A 24,264-nucleotide genomic window follows, 5' to 3' on the forward strand; every position below is an offset into this window, starting at 1 on the left:
AAACAAAAAAAACCCAAACCAAACAAACACAACGTAGTAGGTTCAGCCCTAAAGTATCTGGGTCGATTAACATAGCATCATACGACAAGGAACACATCTCTGTGGTTTTTTGCATTGCTTTTTTAAAAAATCAGGATCCCAGGGTCGTGCTGAACTTCAGGTAAAAACTCACACCTAACATTATGTCTTTTATTACTTTTAATTACTTCTCATTGACTGACCAAATAAAAATTTATTAAGTCTTCAATGGACTCCAGTGTCTATGTATTTAAAGTATGTACTGGCTAGGGTTCTGTTGTTTTGTTTTATCAACTTGACACAAGCTAGAGTCCTCAGAAAGAAGGGAGCCTCAGTTGAGAAAATGCCTTCATAAGATTGGGCTGTAGGCAAGTCTTCAGGGCATTTTCATAAGTAGTGATTGACATGGGAGGGTCCAGCCCATTACTGGGTGGTGCCATCTCTGGGCTGATAGTTCTGGGTTCTGTAAGAAAGCGGGCTGAGCAAGCCAAGAGGAGCAAGCCAGTAAGCAGCACTCTTCCATAGCCTCTGCATCAGCTCCTGCCTTTGGGTTCCTGTTCTGCTTGAGTTTCTGTCCTGGTTTCCTTTAATGAACTGTTATGTGGAAGCGTAAGTCCGAACCCCCTTTCATTCCTATATTGCTTTGGTCATACTGTCTCTTTACAGTAGTAGAATAGTGACTAAGTCACCCAAACATATTTTCTTTTCTTTTTCTGAGCATGAGGACCAAATCCAGGGCCTTATGTTTGCTAGGCAAACACTCTATTGCTGAGCAAAAACCCACCCCCTTCCCCTTTTAACTTTTATTTTAGCGCCTTTTAAAATTTGCCAACCATTTAACTCTATATGTTCTAGAAGAAGATGCTAGTCTCAAACACTCAAGACAGTTTAGCTGTGTCTTTCGAATGTTTCAGTTTGCAAAGTATTTTTGTCCAGGGTTCTGTAAACAGCCTCTGCTGGATCATACTCTCCTTGAAGAAGAATGAATAGGGAATCAGCCTCTGTCCTCTCCTACTCTTTAAAATATACTCAATGTTAAAAAAAAAAAAAAGCAGCCACACGAATGTTTCTTTTATGACATTCAGATAATGTGGCTTATAAAACTTAAATTGCTCATGATGATTCTTCTTTGCCACTTTCGTATCCACTCATAGCTTATGGAAATCATCTTGGGTTTATTCTTCATCACTTAGACATTCATTATTTAGAGAAACTAAATTGCCTGAGAAAACTAGATATTTCTTCCTTTAAGAGATTTCCCCACTAACTTACTGGGAGGGGCCCAAGATGGCTTGTTCCACTCTGAATTGTTCTACAAGCAAATGAGGCATCCTCCCAGGGTTGAAGGTCTTCTAAATGAGTTAGTACTGATAGCTGAACAAGACCACCGAGAGAGATGTTTCTTCCCACACTATTACAAACACTTCCCATTTTGCTTCTGCTATCTTAGTGGTCATAAAAGATCATCTCTAAATCATGAGTCCATCTTGATAATTCTGCTGCCTATCTAATGCCATCACCAGTTACAGCTTAAATCTTCAAGCCCCATGGCCAGGCTCAAGTGTGTGTGTGTGTGTGTGTGTGTGTGTGTGTGTCTGGTATGAGACAGAGAAGGGGACACTGAAAACAGTAGCTTAAGGGTTGCTTTCCTTATAGATCTGGGAAAACAAATGGGAGCTCTAGTTCCACAGGAAGTCCCAAGGTAGCAGGGTACAGGACTAAGAGAGAAGGGAGACCATGGGGCTCTGCTGTACTGGTACCCAGGGTTGTTCTGAGCTTCCCACAGAGATGGATTGACTAGCCTAAGGAATATGGGTGAGAATTAGAGACCACTCTCACCTGATTCTAATATTGACATTAGACTTTACCATGGTGGAAGTTGTGGGATTTGCTGGTTTTTTTTTTTTTTTTTTTTTTTTTTTTTTTTTTTTTTTTTTAAAATAACTGGAATGAGGGACATTCAGGGTATATAATAAATCACTTTATGAGAGGTGGGAGAAGTTGTCTGGAAGTGATAAGGTATGAACGACTGGCTTTTAAATGACTGGTGTCAAACTTGCAATGGATGCTGAAGTAATGTAAAACAGCAAGAATTCATTGTGTTGCTAAATATTCATTAGAAAAGGTATTATCTCAGATCAAGTCAAGTTATACAGAGAACTAGGACCTAGGAACAAAGGTCAGTGAAACCTAGAACTTAGAAATATGTTCATGGTGTAAGGGAATACACCTTTCCCTTTTTTATTTTATGAAGATATTGTTTTAAAGTTCCATGGGCCCCTTCTACAGTCCCTTGTCCTTGAGGATTATAAGGAGTCCCAGTAATATGGGTAATATTAAATTGTTGACCAAAAATCTCAAATGCTTGACTGCAATAGCCAGTTTCATTATCTGTTTTTTAATTGGATAATTTATTTATCTACATTTTAGATGTTATCCCCTTTCCCCATTCTCCACCCCCCAGAAACCCCTTATCCCATCCCCCCTCCTCCTCCTGCTTCTATGAGGCTGTGTCCCCACCTATCCACGTACTCCTGCCTCCCTGCCCTCGAATTTCCCCACACTGGGGCATCCAGCCTTCACTGGACCAAGGACCTCCTCTCCCGACAAGGCTATCCTCCCTTACATATACAGCTAGAGCCATGGGTCCCTTCATGTGTGTTCCCAGGCTGGCTGTTTGGACCCTGGGAGCTCTGGTTGGTTGGTATTGCTGCTCTCCCCATGGGACTGCAAGCCCCTTCAACTCCTTCAGTCTTCTCTCTAATGCCTCCTTTGGGGATCCTGTGATCAGTTCAATGGTTAGCTGAAAGCATCTACCTCTGAATATGGCAGGCTCTGGTAGAGCCTCTCTGGAGATTGGGAAATCAAGCTCCTGTCAGCATGCACTTCCTGGCATCCACAATTGTTTGCATTTGGTGATTGCACATGGGATGGATTCCCAAGTGGGATAGTCTCCAGACAGACTGTCTCTCCTTTTGTCTCTGCTCCACACTTTGTCTCCATATTTGCTCCGGTGAGAATCTGACATTGGCCAAGGACAAGGAAGTGGGCTTCAGGCAGGAATCTGACATTAGGCTAGAACAAAGAAAGAATTTCAGGCAGGAATCTAAATCTTAGGCTAGAACAAGGAAGTAGGCTTCAGGCATGAAAATGACTTTGCAAAAGGATGGGGGAGTAGGCTCAGATATTTTGGTCATCCTGATAAGCCCTAAGAAACAGTGATCATGGGAGTGATCAAGGAACTTTGTTTATTGCCTTGCTTGTTCTTTGAGTATTTGTGTTCATTGTCTTGCTTGTTCCTTGACTATTTGCATCTATTGTATTGCTAGTCTCTCAACCTAGAACTGACCTTAATACTTGTATGTAATTAAAGTGGTATAAAAGCAAAAGGAGGAGGGGGATGAGACGGGGTTTTCTGGGTGGGGGAGAGGATGAGGAAAGGGGATGAGGTCTGAAATGTAAATAAATACAATATTCAATTAAAAAGTAGCAAAAAATAGCAAAAAGAAAAGAAAAGAAAGGAAAGGAAAAGAAAAGAAAAGAAAAGAAAAGAAAAGAAAAGAAAAGAAAAGAAAAGAAAAAAGCTCATGTTCCAAGCTTGTCAGATGCTGCCACAGTATGATTTCATTTTATTCTCACAAGACTACTTAAAGGCAGGCATCTCCCTGGATCTACTCCTGGGCTTGCTATAAGTCGGGATAAACTTGTTTTGGAGTGCCTAGCTTGTAAATGACACCACCCCAGAGGTGGCTTCCTTGAAAATCCTTGATTTCCAACAAGAGGGGTAAGGTGGTGGGAAATGGTGAAGTACGTGTAAGCAAAGAGGTAGAGAAAAGACAGAAAGGCAGAATGATGTGCAGAGTGAAGGGTAATGTTGGTGCTATGGGCTCATAAGAACTCTGACAATAGGGAGGGGAGCAGGAGCAAGAATGTAGCAGGTATCACCAGTCACACAGGATGTGTGGTCCCTCATCTTTTAAAGCCACCACAAAAGCAATAGACTGTTATTGGATATGGAGTGGAAAGTATTAAGTCTGTCTTGAAATGTCAAAATCGAGGCTTCAAGGAGGCATCTTTATTTGCAATGGATGTTTTCACTTAAATGTAAAATGTCTATGGTGCCCCACTTGTATACAGCTTCTAGTGATTACAACACTATCAGTCACAATCAGGAGAAGGTTATTTAAAGATGCCTCCTTTTGAGGAGCCAACCCAGTTAGACTTCGAGTCTCAGTGTCTGCCCTCGAACTGGGGGATCTAGACACTGCTGAGGATTTTAATGAGTGCTGGCCAGTGGGCAGCTACTGGGTTAGGGCCCAGCTGATCCATCTCTGTTGTCTCTGTGGCTGCCAGGGTAGTAGGCTCTCTGGAGGCCTGGGAGGCCTTGATGGTTAATGTGTAGTTTGTAAATGCACTAGCATCCACGAACATCGAACTGAGATGTATTATTCATGCTGGATCGAGAACAATAGCCAGGCTTTTGTGGTTTATGCAGTAAACTCTGTTTTCACTTAAGAGTGGAATATAGTAAATACAAATTGATGATACAGGCAATAATTATCATAAAACCACAGCATAGGCAGGCTGACAGGGGAGGCCTGGGGCTAATTTGCAGCTAATTGGATGGGAAATGTTTCCCTGTAAAGAGTTTCTTGCCTAAGCAACCGGCTATTCACAAGCGCTAGTCACTAAGAACTCTGCCTTGCTGTGGTCAGAGAAGCCACTCTGTTCTTCAGATATAGTGTGTCTTATTCCCTATTTACTGCTTACTTTTTTGGGGGACACAACTGGTGTTTTTATTTTTAAGTAATTGATTAGAATATTATACATCAAAACAAAATTATTCCAGAATTTTCAACAATAGAAAGAAACTTGTTTATGCAATGTTTTGTTTGTTTGTTTGTTTTGGTTAGCTTCTTGCTCTCCTAACAGATCTGGATGGGGTGAAAATTGTATGGTTTCAGCACATAAAAGTTATCTAAGCTCAAAAAGGAATGGCTTGGTCTGGCAAGCTATAGTTCACAGATCCTTGATGTATGAAGCCGGCTGCTCCAGTTAAAGGAGACATTATCTCCAGTCATAACCATTTAGATGCAGGTCTACCCAATGTTTACCTAGGTGTAGCAGTGGGTGAGGGTGGGGGTGGGCAGGGCTTAATAGCAAGTGCCTGGAGGGGAGAGGTCCAGGGAAAAGTACAGTCCATTCTTGGTAGGAAGCTCTCCCTAGTGCAAATGCACCCCTGTCTGCCACACCAGTCATCTGCAAGCTTCTTACCCACTTACTGAGGAAGAGCATCTCCCCGCAAAGCCCCTGAAAGAGTGCTTAAGGTCAAGACATATCAAGCTGTGTAGAAATTTCCATGTAGTTGTCTCTGGATAATAGCACCTTTCAATTGTGTCTCTAAGAAGCACAGCATTATGGATGCGATATTTATGCATCACTTCCTCCACATTTATGTAATGCTCCATTATCCTTAGAGGAACAAAAATCACATATAGACATTCGAAAATTCCCCTCATCACACTGTGGTAATTACTATCTTACAAATAGGAAAAAGACGAAGCACTCTTAAAATGGAAGAGGTGGGTAGATGGAGTGTATATATTTCAAGCAAAATCCAGCATATTTTATAGTACAGCTATAATTTTTCAGAGGAAACACAGCCAGAGGTTGTGTTGTTTATTACTTATTTTTGGTTATTTATTAGAAAAACCTTTTATAAAGCTCCTTTGGATTTTAAATGTATTTACTTTATTTTATGTGTATGAGTATTCTCTCTCTCTGTGTGTGTGTGTGTGTGTGCGTGTGTGTGTGTCTGTGTGTGTGTATGTGTATGTCTGTATGTGTGTGTACCACATGCATGCCTCATGCCTGGGGAAGTCAGAAGAGGGCGTCAGATCCCTTGTAACTGCAGCAACTAGAGTTATGAATGGAGTCCCCATATGAGTGTTGGAATTGAGTCCAGGTCCTCTGCGAGAGCAGCAAGTGCTCTTAACCCATGAGCCATCTCTTTATACCCATTTTTACTCAGATTTAAATTACATGTTGCTTTTAATTCCATAAAAAGTAAAGGTGCTTTAAAATCTGGGCGATTTCTCCATAAATAGTACAAACCATACTTTTCAAGCAGTTTAGTGGTACAGCGTCAGGACCAGCTGGTCCTGAGACAGCCTTTGTGATCTGCTCTGTTTCCGATGTGATCATCTCTCTCTATCTCTTTCTCTGAGATTCTTACTAGGTAGTGCCACTGTTGTGGGCGCTCCCTAAAATACACGTTTGTAATCTCTCCTTTTCACAGTCAATGGGAGAATAAGGGATGACAGTCACACATTTTGTTTTGTCATTGTTGTTAAGGGAACATGGCACTTACCAGGAAACAGGTACTGCTGCTCTCCAAGGACAGGCTGCTGTTCAGAACCCAAGAACGTATTCCTTCATGATACTTTGTAGCATCCTTCTGTCTTTCAGTTTGCTATAGGATTTCTTATTGCCCAGCAGAACGTTGCATGGTGTTTCAAGATTAAGCCCAGACTGTACAGGCATGATGCAAAGCTGCAGAGGAACGAGCATGGCAGATGGTGTGGGATTCTCATGCAAGGTAGGGCATTCCTGGCTCTTAATCATCAGTCATAGAGAATTGCTATGAACTAGATCTTATGCACCACAGTAGCTTTGCACGTTTGTCTTTTTTTTTTTTTTTAAATATAGCTGTGTTTCATAGCTGAAAAAATAATTAAATATTGGTATGTGTAGGGGACAACATTTAGTGATATAACTTGTACCCTGCAAAGTGTTTGTCTTGCTCTTACCCAAGGTCTTGAAAGCCTACATCACCATCTTCATCCTGGAGAGAAAATGTTCCCATCCTTGTGGGGTGAGCTGTTATTCCATACACAGCCAGGTCTGCTATGGATGGAGCAGGACCCAAGTGTCTCAGGTGACTCTGGGTGTCTGGGTGACTCTCCTTTGCAGCTGTGCACCCTTTCTTGCCCATTTGAGCTTCGAGTTAGGTGTGATTCATGGAACATTATCTCTCCACCACATCAGAAAGTCGAAATCCTGACCATGGGTGTGACAGCATTTGAGTGTGAGGCATTTGGGAGGTGATTAGGAAGGTTAATGATTAAGTTTAATGTGCCCATGAGGTGGGGTCCATGGTGGAATTGATGCTCTTCCAAGCAGAGACACAAGACTCCCCTCACTTTCTTTCCTTTATGGTACACAAAGCGCACACCACACCCAACAAGATGGTGACCTCTTTCAACTAGAGAGAGAAGTCCTTTACCAGAAACCATTCATATTGGCACCTTGACCTCACAGATGCAGCAGTTACCACTGTGAGGCAATAAACATCTATTCTTTAATCCATCTTTTCTTTGTTATTTGGATATGATCCACTAAACAGACTTGGTACAGTACAAAAGGAGCAGAGTGAGTTAAACAAAGGGAAGCTTCTTGTTGATTATAGCAGATTGAATACTCAAAGGTTTTGGGTCCCAAATTCTGGAGCATACAAATGCCAGCTGCCCTATATGGAAAAGATTCAATTACGGATCTGGAAATGGGGCCATGAGCCTTGATTATCGCTGGAGAAGAAAATGGCCTTTTAGTAGCAAAAGAAGCTTCAGCTAATCTAGACTTCAGAAAAATCTAGTAACCAGGGCATTCCACAGAGGCAGAAGGAGGACCCATGACCACAAAAGAGGAGGAGGTATATGACCATGGAGAGACTGGAGTGGTGTGACCATAAGCTAAGGAATGCATCAGCCAACAGAATTGAGAAGAGGGACAGGTTGTACTTTGGAGCCTCTAGATGAAGCTTAGAGGGACACCTCTCCCTAGTGTTTCTGGCTTCTGAAACTATGAGGTAATGCATGTTTGTCATAAGGCCCTTGTGTCATCTGTTGCTTGCCATTGGAAGCTGTTCTCAGGAGTTCTTTTCCCTAGCTCTGCTGCTGCTGGCCACATCTGACCTGACAATCCTGCCTTTCACTATTGGTGTCTTTGTAGCTGCAGTAATTGGGGTAGGGTGGCTGGGGACTTAGCTCAACAGTGGTACCAGGGCTGGGAAATTCTCTTCTAACCTCTGGGTAGTGGGTAGTAGCCCAAGGCCAGATGCAAGGCTACCTCACATGATGTTTTTTTGGCAAATGGGCCTATGGTAATTCTCAATGGTAGTTCATTGTGTGGTGAAAAGAGAGAGAGAGAGAGAGAGAGAGAGAGAGAGAGAGAGAGAGAGAGAGAGAGAGAGAGAGAGAGACTCTTGTCAGAAAGCTGCTCTGCAACCAACTCATACCCCACTTTTCTGAAAGAGCCTTTCTGTTTGGTTTCAGCATTTCACACCACCTCACTTCAATGGAGAAGAGCACCCAAGATGACTTCTAGAGTTTGAACCCTTTCAGAAGGCTACCAAACACTGAGTTCAAAAAGGTCAATGACAGAGTCAACATTGTTTTTCCCTCACTAAGTTTTTTGAATTTTTGAAGCCTAGATTAGAGGAAGGCACCTTAGCTGCTAGAAAGAGCATTTTCTCCCCCAGGAACCAGGAAGACCCATTCTGTGAACTGGCTTTTACCTGAAAACCCCAACTTTCTCTAAGATTAGCCATATTAGCTGGAATTTTAATGTTTTTACTCCAATTTGAGATGTGGCTGAGGCCCTGCCTCGTAATGGAAAACACCTTTGCTACCTCTGACCTCCCCTGTGCTGTGAGCTTCCTCTTTTGAGGTCAGTGGCCAATGCACTTTCAGTGCCAGTTTGTATTTGCCAAGAGGAAAAAGAGTGTGCCTTGTTCTCCCTGCAGGCAGCTGCCCCGTGTGTGTTGTGGGCATTTGGGCCCCTTGCCTAGCTCTGTTTCTCAGTTATGTTGATTAAAACCTAAAATGCAAATCCTAACCAATGACATCTGCTTCATCTTTCTGGGGGGGGGTGGTATCTGGTGATCATTAATCTCACTAATTCATTGCTTATGGAGAAACAAAAAAACACAAGAAGGGTCAGCAAGTCCTGCCTTCCTGTTTCCTTTCCTTTCCCCATCTGTGGCCTTTGAGAGTAAATATGAACTAGTTGAAGGACCACTCATGTTTTTAATTTGTTTGTCATCTGAAGCACCCATATATTTGTTATATTCTAAATTTAAGTAGAATTTAAGAATGAGGAACTAGAAAAGATGCTTGGAGAGAAGATGCTGTCTCCCACACATGTGGATCACTATTGGTTTGGGGTCCCCATGCCTAACCTAAGAAGGTCTGATACTGACTAAAAGAGGGATAGGCAAGTGTCCTGAAGGGTTCTGTAAGCTCTGCTGGAAAGTCTAGTTATCTTCATAGTCGGCTGTGTTTGGAGCTCAGTTATTGTAGGATGGGTCATACCATCTGAATGACAACCAACCATTTTCTCAATGTCATTTATCTAGTGTAGATTTAGTTTACCTTAACTTGACCATTACTAGGACTTTTTTTTCTTCTTTTGGGACTTTTGACTTTATTATTGTTGTCAGACGGGTTCAAGATACTTATGAGGACAATTTTATTTAGTCACCAACACTTTTGGATATTTTGTTGCCTTCAGAATGAAATAGACAAGCAACTTGGATGTGTTTTAAAGATAGGAACATGGCAATACTTTGCATTTTTTCCCAATTTAGAATATTTTGCTCAAGAAGTTCTGAGCCTTTCGCAAGTAATATGTTAGTAACACAGCAGTGGCCGGGCAGTGGTGGCGCATGCCTTTAATCCCAGCACTTGGGAGGCAGAGGCAGGCGGATTTCTGAGTTCGAGGCCAGCCTGGTCTACAGAGTGAGTTCCAGGACGGCCAGAACTATACGAGAAACCCTGTTTCAAAAAAACAAAAACAAAAACAAAATAAACCTAACACAGCAGTGCCTCTTAGCTCAGGGATCCCAGGCGGTGTACTTGAAGGTGGACATCGCATCTATCTTACTCTGGTCAACTGCCTATGTAGTCTATGAATAGCTACAAGTTGTGAAACAAGAAGTCACAGTTTCTGGCTAGTGCTAATGAGTTTAGTCTAGAATGTTAAAATCTCTATGGATGACAAATGCAGTCTGCCGTCCTAGGTGGCTGTGAACTGAAGCTTTCCAGATTAATTAGAACTAGTGACAAGTATATTCTGCCAGAGGAAACTGGGGAGTTTTAGCATCCAATTATTATGTTCTCTCTACCCCAAATCCAGGGTAATTTAAATAAATTTAACTTTTATAGTGTATATATGGGCTCTTATGGTGGGAAGAGTATAGACTGTAAATTTTCCTTGGGAGATACACAAATTGAAGAGAACTTTAGGTCAGATGTGGAAGATATTAAGTAGACATTTAGGGAGGATGGGCACAGAGATTTGCAGCAATGAACTCAGAATGCAAAGGTCAGGAGTGATGATGCCCAATCTGAATCATGAGGTGTGTATGCATAGGAGTTCTATAAATGCTCACAAGGAGGCTCTGTAAAGAGAGACAGAGGTGTTCTTAGGGCTGGGGGACTTAGGGTCTGTAGACAATACACTTTGGAATCATAGGAGGCAAAATGTAGACTGGAAACTGGGAAGAAAGTAGAGCCATAGAAGTGAGTGGTAAGGGGGCGTCTACAGTTTTGATGTTAAATTTACCCGAAGGTCCATGTGCTAAGGGCTTGGTACCTTGCATTGCACTGTTGAGAATGGAAGCATAAGGGCCTGCTAGGAGGTCTTTGGGACCTCGGGGTAATGGTCTTAAAAGGGATGGTGGCATCGTGCCTGCATTTCTTCTCTTCATCTTGAATATTGGCTAGAAGGTAAATGCTTTTTTCCGATTGCAACATGCTTTTCCACACCCCTTCAGGGCCCTAATAGCAATGGGGTCACAATGGGCTGTCCCTTTCTGTACTGTGAGACACAGTAAACCTTTGCTCTGACAAGCCGAGCACCCTAAGTGGTATTGTAGTGTTGGGATGTTAGCATGGGATATACATTGTGAGCTGAGACTAACAGGTTTATCTCATTCACACAAGAAAAGACATTTCCAAGCTTGGCCTAATGTCATTAGACTGAAATTTAGTCTGGCCTTGTTTCAAAATAAAAAGTAAAACAAAGCAAAACAACAACAACAACAACAACAACAACAACAACAAAAACAAAACAAGGCTAGCGACTTTGCTTAGTGGTAAAGTACTTGTCTAGCATGTGTGAGGACCTAGGTTCAGTCTTTATATGGAGCAGGAACCAAGCCAGGACATTTGAGCTGTCACCTAGGCAACAGGTAAGAGAAGCACAGTCTAGGCAGGCAGGAGAAAAGAGGATGGGTGGATTTTTGTGTCCTTAAGCAGCTTATAATTCAGTACATTGTAACTTGGAATGATGTTGCTCTCCACACATGTCAGAAGGTACAAGAGACTGGCCTTATTCCTGAGGTGACCACCCCTCTAGGTATGCCCAGAGCACGTCTGTAAAGCATTTAAAAAGGAAACTTTGCTTTGCTTCACTGGTAGACAGTCCTTAGGGTATGTCAAGTCACTCCAGTATGCAAAGATGGAAGACAGTCCTACAAAACCAGAAAGTAAAGCAGAACTGTTTCTCCAGTTCTTCATAAAACTGAGCATTTAATCCATAGCTCGTAAGAAGTAAAGGTTCAGCCCTACGTTACTTAGCAAAACTAATTATAGAGTCAGCTATTCAAATATGGGTGTTTAGGATCTAGTTTTCCTCAGAGGAATTGAAGTTTCATCACTCTTAGGTTTAAAATAGTATGTAAGTGCTTTGGAGTGCTATTTTAAATCTGAATATTTTTATGTCTGTGTAAGTATTAACGTTAAATCAGTAATTTCCGAGTTACTACTGTGTCACATGTCCTGTGCTCAGGAACAAAGGAAATCTTGATCCTTTTACCACTGAGAACACAAATGAATCTCAACGTACTCCTTGGCCCAGTTGTCTTCCTGTATAAAATGATGAATTGGACGTGGATAAAATAAAAAAGGTCGTGTGAGGTCCCTGTGAGAAGCAATGATCCTCACTACCTAAGAAGAGCACCAGAGACTGAGTGATGTGACCCCCAAAGCGATTTTATTTACAGCTTTGCCAGGTTGGGCGTCAGCCTAGAGTGGCAGGTGTGGCGATTGGGTGCAGAGTAGTTTACACCCTAGCTCAAGACCCTTCTTCTGCCTCCTCCTCTTCCTCCTCCTCCTCCTCTTCTTCATTTTCTTCCTCCTCCTCTTCCTCCTCCTCCTCCTCTTCTTCATCTTCCTCCTCCTCTTCTTCCTCTTCTTCTTCTTCCTCCTCTTCCTCTTCCTCCTCCTTCTCCTCTCCTTTTGTGCAAATGTTAGGCTACTAACATAAAGTTGCTATTTGTGATTATCCTCTTATTTTTTGTGAGGTCCAAAGTGATTACAAATAATAACTCTATGTTGTTTTCCCTCCACCCCCAGTGGGCTTGTCTGCTAAAGGCTTAGCAATTATATTGATCTTTTAAAGGAACTAGATGCCAGTTACAATATCACAGCCCCTTTGTATTCTACTTAATTGATTTCTTCTTTCTCTTCTTATTTCCTTTGTCTGCCTATATTGGGTTTGATATTTTTGTAATAATTTCTTAAAACCAAACATTAGAAAACATTGTCTTAGTTCTTCTCCTGGCATAAGCTTGACTTGAGGTCAACCCCAGATCCCATGGTGGCAGGAGAGAACTGACTCTAGAATGTTGTCCTCTGGCTTCTGCCTATGTACTGGGGCATGCATGTCATACATGGCATATCTATACCCATACTCACATTAACATATAGACACATACAATAAAAAACAATCTTAAAAAGTTGTAGGTTTATTTAAAGGAAGGAAAATTTTCTTAAACACAATCTACAGTAGAGAAATAAATACCAAGCCAAAGGGAAGGCAAGTAAATTTGATGAAAAACTATATGTGCACGTGCGCGCGCGCGCACACACACACACACACACACACACACACACACACACACACACACACACACACACTTGAGAAAAAACAAATTTGAACCTGGCTAAGAATGGTTCTTGACCAACACTGAGCTGCGTGTTAGAAGTACCTGAGGGTAAAGAGACAGCAACAGATGGCTGCCTCTACAGTGGCCTCAGCCCTGCTTCTGAAACATCTGTGTCTACTTTCAGGTCCTGCAAAGCAAGAACTTCTGAGTTGAATTCTAAGTCAACTGTGGAAATTGAAAATGACAAGACAAATTAAAAAGAAGGCCACAGAAATTCAGGTCCTGTGTTACCTCAGAGGCTTGGGTGAATGGGGGATTTTGTAGGTGGAAAATTGTAAGACTTTGTGATTGATCGCTTGTCAGCTCGAATGAAGGGAATGAGTGCAATAGGAAAGGATAGTTTTAGCTTTGTGTATGGGGCTGTATGTATGTGTAAGCTGCACATCTGCTGGGCCAAACCCTGAAGACCCACATGAGAAGGTTGTGTGGCCACAGATGAGAGAGGTGGTTACAAAAGCTATTGATGCCAGACAACAACCTAAAGGAAGAGGGTCTTGGTGTGGGAGTTAGGAATGGCGTATGCAAGGCTCCAGTTGTTCCAAAGTAAAGTCAGAGGATTAGAAATCGGGGGGGGGGGGGAACCTAATTAAGGGAAAGAACAGATAGTAGAAACATTCAAGAAAACAACTAAAGGAATTTCTTTCACTTTTGAAACAAGAAAGCAAAAAAAACCTGAGAGATGGACCAGGTCTAAGAGATTGTTAAGTGGAGCCTCCAGGGTGGCTGAGGTTCTCTGGTCATGCTCTACAGCCCATAAAGATGAGTTGTTTTTCTGGCTGAGCCTCACAGCTGAGGTAGGATAAGAAGTAACATGGCAACACCAGCTCTGCCTGTGGGGATTGGTACTTTATGTCCATGGAGCCATTGGGAAGAAAGGGGACTACGGATGCCTGTCCCTGATATAAGGAGTTAATATTCTTTTAAGCTATGATGCTCACTCATGAGATGAATGACATTCATTCTCAAAGACAGCCAAAGAGCAGCATCCTCAAAAACTAAAGATATGAGCAAGTAAATGAAATTGTTGGATCACAGACCTGTAAATATGTATATATACATATTTACCTACCTACCTACATCTACATATATGATAAATATGTAGATAGATAGATAGATAGATCATGTGAACAGCTTTAACATGCATGTGAGCTATCCCTTCCCACTTTAAAGAGCCTCTTTTGTGTGTGCTAGAAATATGCCCATTAATTAGAGAAGAAATCAAGGATATACCTTAGATTTATTCTATTCCTGTCCTGGCTCCTTGGCTCAGTCAGTGGACTAAATGTTTGATGGTCAATATCTCCAAAATTATGGTGACTTCTGTTGTTTTTTTTAAATAGAATTATCAAGAAACTACATTACTGAAAGGCACCACTAAATCTGTGAATGGTATGGCTAGTTGATTTAGGTGGCAGATACATATCTAAGATGAGAGTCATATCCCCTCCAGTCCCCTTCAGTCCCCTCAAGTCTTTCTACAATAAGGTGGTCAGGGTGAGCTTGAGGAGAGGTGGCATTCCTTAACAAAACAACTAGAGTTGATAAAAAAATCATTGCAGGGCTTCCAGACAAGTCAAAACTCATCCTGGTTTCATGTAAGGAAAGGCCACTTATGCTGACAACTCTCAAAGAGGGAGAATATTTTTATAAATCAAGAGAATCCTACAAAATATCTTTTTTCTAATTCTTTTTTAAAAAATTATTTATTCATTTTATGTATATGAATGCTCTGTCTGCATGTACACCTGTGTGCCAGAAGAGGGCATTAGATCCCATTATAAATGGTTGTGAGCCAACATGTAGTTGCTGGGACTTGAACTCAGGACCTCTGGAAGAGCAGCCAGTGTTCTTAACCATGGAGCCATCTCTCCACCCCTCTTTTCTGATTTGTGATGTCACATTCTTTATCTTACATGTGATGTTAGAGTTCAGGTGAGGTTGTAAATTAAAGATACATGGTAATTAAGCAATGATGTTTGGCTACAGCAGTCAATCATTTACAAGAGGTGGGGAATTTTCTCAGCAGCCTTGGAAGCTCTGTGCCTGAATGAAACAACCTTCCAGCCTTGTTAACTTATCACTCTAGCCTCTATCAATTAGAGCTATCAGCCAATTTCAGCCAATGTTCTTGCTACTCAACTCAGTGGTATATTGCAACAGCCATTCTGTTTGCCAGATATGTCCTTAATAAGGGAATCTCAGTCCTGGCCAGGAAATTACCAAAAGCAATAGTTGCTCCAGTGACATTGCTTTCATCTCAGCCTTAACAAATTACTGCTTTGAGTTCCCATTCATTCTCTCTCTCTCTCTCTCTCTCTCTCTCCTCTATCTCTCTCCCCCTCTCCCCCTCTCCCTCCCTCTCTTCCTCTCTCTCCCTCTCTCTCACCTTCTTTCCCTCTCTCCCTCTCCTTCTCTCCCTCTCTCCCTCTCTCCCTCTCCTTCTCCCTCTCCCCCTCTCCCTCTCTCCTCCTCCCTTCCCCCCCCTCTGTGTATGACATGCACATGTGTGTAAGGGCCAGAGGTAAACCTTATGTGTTACTTCTTGGGTCTCATCCACTATTATTGCTGTATAACTGTCTTGAAATAGGGTTCTGTAGCTAACCTGGAGCTTACCAAATACCCTAGGCTAGGTTGCCAGTAACCCCAGGAATCCGTCTGTGTCTGCCTCACCAGTCCTAGGATTATGGACACTCATGGCTATGTCTGGCTTTTTAATGTAGGTTCTGGGGATCAAGCTCAGGTCTTCATGGTAGTTCTGGAACAAAGCTTATTTTTTTAATATTCTGTGAGACTGCAGAAGTTCAGACAAGATGCTCCCAGCCCTGCCCAGCAACAGTGCCTCCAATGCTGAGGAGCTATCAGCTCCTTTCTCTGGTCTCTAACACCAATGAACCTGTATCCAAAAACCATTCATACATATCTTCTTGTTTCCATTAAACACCTTCCACTATCTCAACCTCAAATAGCCCATAGTCTACTGATGTGTAGAATCCATTGATCCATTATGATGCTTTTATGTTCTCAATGCCTCATTGTTGTACCTTATTGTACTATTATTTCTCTCTCTATTTTTATTCATTTTGGCAGCATCAATATTAACATGTTCAGCAACACTGCTTCTCAAATATATGTCACTGTATCAAGCTAAGCTTGGGTTAACATTCTATCCAGAATAGTTAAGCAATGGCCTCTGTATCTTTTTTCATCAAACCAATTGAATTTTATATTTTACAGACAGATTTGATTAAATTAATGAATATTGTTTTAGAAATGACGTTTTCCAGTATAAAATTTCAATTATAGTCATTCTTACTTTCAAGGACAAATTTATGTAAGTCACACTTTTCAGTCCTAAAATTTATATTAAACCATTGAAAGTGAAGACCTCCATACTCGGGAGACCCTTCCTCAAGCCTCCAGAATCGCGACCACCCAAAAATCACAAGAAACCATACCTGGATGCAATCAGCAGAGGTTTATTAGGGGAGGAGCCGGCGGTCAAAAACCGACAAGCTCTTTAGCTCCAAGAGCAGGGTTTTTGGCCCTGTGTGGTGGGTTAAAGGGTCTTTTATAGCATGGGGTGGGGGGAGGAAGGCATTTTCGCGCGCTTACACATGATTGGTTGTTTTACAAATTTTGAACATAGCACTGGGAAGACCAAGGGAGGGGTAACCAAGAACAGTGGAACATTTCAGAGAATCTAGCCCAAATGATCTAGAGTCATGTGAGATCACTCTGCACACTCATTCTTCTCAAAAATGTGGTTTTCACCATGCTATTGTGTCCTATTCTGCCATTTCAGATTACTATCTTTACTTTTTCCGGCTATAGGGCTATGGCCCCACCTAGGTGGTAGCATCTTTATCTGTAATCAGGAATGCCTTCCTGCCTTGGGCGAGGCTTGGGGAATGTAATCCAGCAAGTGTCCTTCACCTGGAATGTGAAGGCCTGAAATCTTATTTTCAGTTCCGAGTTCTGTAAGGCGAAAAATCTACACATATTTCATAAAATGGCCTTTATAATTTTTCACTCTACAAAAGATCCCTGAGAGAGGAGTCCCTTACTCAAGTCTCGGGATGTCATGGCCACCCAATAATTCACAAGACACCGATCTAGATGCAATCAGCAAGAGGTATATTTTGGGATCAACCGTCTGATGGTTAATCCATAACTCACGCAGGAGTAGAGGGATTGACCCAGCGGCCCAGGGGAGGAGGAATTTTAAAGGGTAAAATCACAAACCATGGGGGGATGAGGGAGTAAGCAAGGAAACATATCACAAAAACAGTCTCAACCCATAATTCAGTCGGTCAGCTAGTTCCTGAAACCACCCAGATGACTTGCATCTTTCTTTGTACCATTCACCTTGTGGAATGTATCTCTGTGCTTTGAGCCTTCCCCACCTGCAGGTGGGTTCTCTTCCCTGAGGCCTGAGGAATGTTAATCAGTCCCTCCCTTCCTCTCCTAAATGTTAATCCAGCAAGTGTCCTTTGACTCAGGGATGATGTACTCCTCCAGGAATGTAGAATGTATCCGCTGGGGCAGTGAAATCTCACATTTAGTTCTGCTTTCTTTGTGGAACTATTGAACCAGCTGGCCTGCATTTTTTTTTTTTTTCCCCCTCAGGTCTAGGGGTCATAAAAACTTTCTATACTTTTCATAAGTTTTCTATATCTTTCACCATTATGATTTTATCTACACATTCTGATACAGCAGAAGACTTTACTATATGAGGTTTTAACAGTGTCAGGACAGTTGTGGAGAGCTTTTGGGGCTGCTTGGCAGGAATCTGACATTGGCCAAGGACAAGGAAATGGGCTTCAGGTAGGAATCTGACACTAGGCTAGAACAAAGAAGTAATTTCAGGCAGGAATCTAAATCTTAAGGCTGGAACAAAGAAGTAGGCTTCAGGCATGGAAATGACTTTGGGCTAGGACAGGAAAGTAGGCTTGGTCATCCTGATAAGCCCTTAGAAACATTGATCACGGGACTCTGTTTATTGCCTTGCTTGTTCTTTGACTATTGTGTTTATTGTCTTGCTTGTTCCTTGACTATTTGGATCTATTGTATTGCTAGTTCCTCAACTTAGAACTGACCTTAATACTTGCATGTAATTAAAATGGTATAAAAGCAGATTGGGAAAAATAAATAAATAAATAAATAAATAAATACTAAAAATAGTGTCAAAGAAGCCTTTTATTGGGCACTACCAGTAGCGACAACTTGGGGGTGTCTCCCATCTGCACCAAGAGTGAAGCCGTCTGCTTATGCATGCAGAGAGGGAGTGCTTGCTCCAATCATAATAAACCTTGCTTATAAATGAAGGCTTGTGCTTGAGGACAATCCCAGCATGGTCCCTCCAGCACCAGTCAGGGTAGCCTCTGAGAGGTCACAAGGGGAAGTATGTTCCCACTTCTGGCCAAGGTTGAAATAAATGCAAGCAAGGTCATCTAGAGTTCACGACAGCTCGTATAGCAATGTGTCTGGTACAAAAATGTTTGAAAAAGCCCTGGCAGAGGCCGCACCTACAGGAGCCAGAGACATCATTTCTGATTATAGTGTCGTTTGTTCAAGGCAACTGTGGAGTGCTCAGAAAGGTTGGTGTTGGCATAGCTTTGGTCCAGCTGGCTGCTGGGTAGATAGTTCTTCAGCTTAAGGCATCCAAGACTACAAGGGAAAGCTTAGCAACTGTCAAGGGGGCAGCTGATTGTCTCATTCCCCAACATCTTTGTGTACCAGAAAGAGCATACACAAGAACTTAAAGATGCTACCATCAACAGGAATGGTGGCTTTCACACACATTTTAACACTATGCAAACATGCCTAATGCTCCAGGGAGAGGTGGATCCTCTTCATCTGTCTTACAGTGAGCGATGATGGAAGGTTCCCCAGGTCCATGAGATCATGGATCATAAAAGAGGGGAAACTAGAGAGAAATACTTGCAGTTTAAGCAAACAGCTATTAAGCTGGTAGATGGAGGTGTGCTGAGATTAAAGGCCCTGCCAGTGGCTGTTCATCCCTCTCCTCTCATCTTGGCTCATTGGCCACAGTCACATCGTGGAATGTGATAGCAAGTGGTGGACAGTGCCCCCCCCCCAGGGCTTCTCTGCAGGCAGGCATGAGCACCTACACATTCTCTCAATGGAGTCACCTTGGCCACCTTTTCTCTAAGCTGCTTTCCCATTCAGTTGCCATACGCATTTGTCACTGTGCTCAGGAGCAGATTAATGTCATTTTAGTGGCTTTAATGGAAAAAGGTCAATTGTGGTTTGAATGAGAAATGTCCCAGATGGGCTCATGTATTTGAGTACTTGGTCCCCAATGGGTAATGATGGGGAGATTATGAAACCCTTAGGAGGCATAACCTTGCTGGAAAAAGTGTGTCATTGGGAATGGGCTTTGAGTTTATATCTGTGCCTGCTTCCAGTTCACCCTCTTTCCCATGTGTTGTTAACTTTCAGCTACCTGTATCTGCCATCCTGTCCTTCCCTACCTTTATCACAGCTAGCCCTCTGGAACCACAAGCCCAAACTAAAGCTATGTGAGGTTGCCTTTGGCCATGTTAATTTATCAATGCAACAGAAAAGTATTTAGTACAAGGTTCAAGTAGATCGAAAAACAAGACTCGAACCGAGTATATTGTGAACATATAAACACTCATTGAACCTGTGAAAACCTCACATGGATTTGTATTTCTTCTTCACTTTAACTGACCATATCCTTTTAGATATTTTTTGGCCGTGTGTGAACTACCTCTCATGTCACGATCCAATTTTCTGCTAGAATTTTTCTTGGCCATTAAGAATTATGTGCACTTTGGTTCAATTCTGTGGTTCGTTTTCTGGCTTATCTAATGAAAATATTTTTGCAATTTGTCATTTTCCTTTAGAAAAAAATGTTTGCTGAGCAGCGATGCATGCCTTAATGCACTTGGAATGCTGGGGGGTGGGGGGAAGGCTACAGGCTATCCACTTCTGGTTCTCAAACAAACTACAGCAAAACAATAAAACAGCAAAACAACAACAATAACCATTACTATACCAACAATCAAAACAATCAAGGACTTGGGATTTTATTTCATCATTCGAACTTATTTGTTAATAGTCTCTATTTAACATCATGTCTAGAAAAGATGTAACTTCTGCATCACAATAAACTGTTGTGGTTTTATTTCTTTAAATAGATTTTTTTTTACAAAGTCATTTTTTCTCACATGAATTAAATCATTTGGAGTGTTTTATGTCCTCAGAACAAAATAAGTTTAAAGTTTTTATTGGTTAATTGTTTGACCAGTTATAGAATTATCTATTTTATATGTTATAGATTCGAAATCCATCAATATCATTCACTAAATACATATTGATGTTCTGAAAGACTCTACTCTTTACAGCCTATTTTGCTACTTACTCTTTTTTCTTGCACAAAAACAGATTATATAAATTAAATATTAATAATTATAGCTTGACAGCTTGGCACCATGATGCATGCATTCATCCTACTTCTTGGGAGGTGGAGGAAAGAAGATCAGGAGTTCAACATAATCCTCAGCTATACAGTTTGTTTTAGGCTAGCCTGAGCTACACAGTTTGTTCTGGGCCAGACTGAGCTTCATGAGCCCCTGTCTTAGTCATTAAATATATTTTCCTATCTTATTACATTTATTTTTAATTGAATATACATACATACATACATACATACATATATATATATATTCATCACATACACACACACATGTATGTATTGTATATGTAGAGTGGTATGTGTGTGGTATGTTTGCAGAGATCAGAGAACAACTTTTTAGGAGTCAGTTCTTTCCTTCCATTGTGTGGGTCCCCAGAATAGAACCCAGGTCATCAAGCTTGGTGGCGGGGCCTTTAGTGGCAGGGACCTTGGTGAAGAAAATCTTCACCAGCTGAGTCATTTTGCCATCCCTATAACACGTTTTAAAAACAGGGTGACCATTTTCAAAACTTTCCGGTGGTAGTTTGAATGAGAATGGGAGATTTTAATTTTATCCAAATTCAGGGAGGAGAGAGAGATAGAGAGAGAGAGAGAGAGAGAGAGAGAGAGAGAGAGAGAGAGAGGAAGAAGAAGAAGAAGAAGAAGAAGAAGAAGAAGAAGAAGAAGAAGAAGAAGAAGAATAAGAAGAAGAAGAAGAAGGAGGAGGAGGAGAAGAAGAAGAAGAAATAGGAAGAGGTTGTACCCCTCAAAGCTGACCCTCAATCCCTGAGTAACATACATCCTCTGCAAGGATCTGCCCATAAGGGTTTCACAACCCCATGAACAGCTCCAGCAACTGACGATCACATATTTAAACATGAGTTTATGGGGGGCATTTCTCAATTAAACTGCAACACATCATGAATGTAATGTTCATGGTTTAGAAAGTGTCAAAGGTTTGCTGAAGGAGTTTACATCAGTTTCAACACCTACTAGTTGTATGAAAATTCCAAGTTCCCTTTATAATCTCAACGCTTGATGTTTGCAACTGCCTTAGTTAGGGTTTCCCTACTTTGAACAGACACTGTGTGTTGTGGATAGCCCTAGCCTCTTGTCATGGTATTTCCACTCCTGGGAGGGGCTGCGAAGGAGGAGTGAATCTTGTGAACCTTCTGTCCAATCGAATTTGTTAAATAAAGGCTAGAGCCAGTGATTGGGCAGTAGAAGAGGAGTGGGAGGAGCCAGAGGTAGGGGAGGAGCAGTCAGAAGAGTGGTTGGGGCAGTTGGCAGTTGGGGAAAGGACAGAAGATGAAGAAGATCATGACTGAGGAAACTGCAAGTTGTAAGAGATCTCATAGCTGGGGAATAGAGTAGTTCAATGGTAAATCTGCCCAATCTAGGCGTGCAGCATACATTTGTAATTAATTGAGTTGTGTCTTCCTTGACTGGGCTTCAATGGGTCAGAGACTTACCGCAACAACCGTGACCAAGGCAACTCTTATAAAGGACGGTGTTTAATTGGGGCTGGCTTACAGGTCCAGGGATTCAGTCCACTATCATCATGGTAGGAAGCGAGGCGGCATCCAGGAGGCATCCTCCATGGTTCTTGGAGGAGCTGAGAGTTCTCCATCTTCACCCAAAGGAAGCCAGGGACAGGCTGTCTCCAGGCCGCTAGGAAAAGGGTTTCAAAGCCCACCCCCGCAATGACACACTTTAACAAGGCCACACCCACTCCAACAAGGTCACACCTCCTAATAGTGCCACTCCCTGGCCCCAGCTTCTTCAAACCACCACAGCAACCTTCTACATTTTAGCCCTGCTAAGGGATGTGTAGTGATAGCTTATTGCAGTTAGAATCTGAGCTTTCATAATGAACTTGCTGAACTTCTTTCATATGCTTATGTGCCATTGTTTGCTTACTTAGGAGATACATCTGTTCAAATCATTTGTCCATTTTTAAATAGTTTAATTTTCTTATAACTGTCTCTACTTTAATTCTAAGGTAAAAAGATAATTTTAAAGAATCCTTTAAATTGTACTAAAATTTGTTGCAGAACATATTTATCTTGCTAAATATTCTAAGTTGACTTTGAAAGGGAAGTGAGTTCTGATTCCACATTGAGTCACTGGAGCACTGTCTAGAATAAGCTGGATGACAGTATTGATCAGGTCCCTCACTTTACTAACTTACTTGGTTTCTTTCCATTGATTCTCTTAGGTATTGTAAAATGATATTAAAATTACCTAGCACATCAGTGATTAATGATTTCTTTTTCTTTTTGCAGTCTCTTTCTTATTTTAATGTAATTAAAGCTCTGTTACCAGGCACATAAACATGTGGATGTTTTATTGACTTGAGATTTTCAGCTTTACTATCCTACCCCTGGGAATAGCCCTTCTCTGACGTCTACTCCATGGTGTGTGTACACATGTTTCAGCACACTACATTTTTCTACTTTTTTTTACTTTAAAAATTTACAGTTTTATAATTAATATATTTTCTAATGATCAGAAAATATAACAATTATATTTTCTAATGGTAGGGTCTTGTCATTTTAGGCAGTCTGAAAACCTATGCCTTAATCAGATGGTCCATATTTAATGGGATTATACAGATTTTATATGCTAAATCTGCAAGACTTTTGTATACTAAAATTTCTTGTAAGTGCATCTTCCTTGTGCATCATACTTCCTGTTCATAATAAATAAGTCTTGTCTGGATTCTTTTGTGTCAGAGAAAAACTCCTATTTTGCTTGATTTTCTGATGTTTTGGGGCAGTTCTATTGTCCTCAGGTAAGCTCCTTCCTAACTGTGTGAACAAAACTCCTGAAAAGAAGCTCTGTCTGCAGAGACTGGTCAGCTGAATAGAACTGCAGTATGGTCCAGAGATCAGATTGTTGCTATCCAGAGATGATTACCTTATGTTGAACAGATTTCACATGGTGGGTCTCCAACATTCTAGGGTTTCTATAGCAACCTAGGCTTCATATTGATGGCATCATGCAGTGGCCTTTCAGGATTTCCTTGCAGGGAATCCAACCCTGCCAGTCACCGAGTGCTATTAGCAGTTTTTAATAACGTTGGTGGCCCTGGCCCTTTACACTTCCGTTTTGTACACCTGCAAACTCAGCATCACGGGAACAACACTGCAAGTCTGTAGAGTGTAGAAAATAGGGTAACCCATGTGTGGTTACACTTGACTATTTTATAAAACTGAAGCTCCTAAGGACCAAGCACTTGGTAGATTATGATCATTGTCTCAGTCTCCTGGCATCTGCCATAGACTCAGTCTCTGTGACTATAAGTCTGAGTCAGAACATGGAGAATGAAATTTTTGGGGACAGAAAGGAGAAGATAATGTTTTCTCTCCTAGAAAACCTGCTTTGGTGAACTTCCTCTTGCTAGAAGTACTGAGTGCTGGTCACATGACTGTGACATTGAAGAACAGGGCACCGATTTAGTTCCCTGCCATATCAGAGGCAAGGAGTCAGAAACACAGAGACCTAAACTCAGATACAGGGTTTAGAGAAACAATGCACTTTTACGAAATGATTTATGGCCTTTTTGGAGAGAAACTACTAAAGGAAGGGACAACCTGAGTGATGTTAATTATTTATGGCTTTCTTGTACCTTCGGAAGTCTCCAGACCTCTCCAGCATGGAGATGCTTTCGATAATGCTTAAGGAAATAAAATTTAAAAACCCTCCCGATAATGGAGATGCAGTACTTATGTTGTTAACCGAAAACATTATTCATGCTCATCAAAGTGGCTCATGGAAGTCCGTTAATGTAGCT

Source organism: Arvicanthis niloticus, chromosome 14 (genome assembly GCF_011762505.2).
Source record: "Arvicanthis niloticus isolate mArvNil1 chromosome 14, mArvNil1.pat.X, whole genome shotgun sequence".
NCBI lineage: Eukaryota > Metazoa > Chordata > Mammalia > Rodentia > Muridae > Arvicanthis > Arvicanthis niloticus.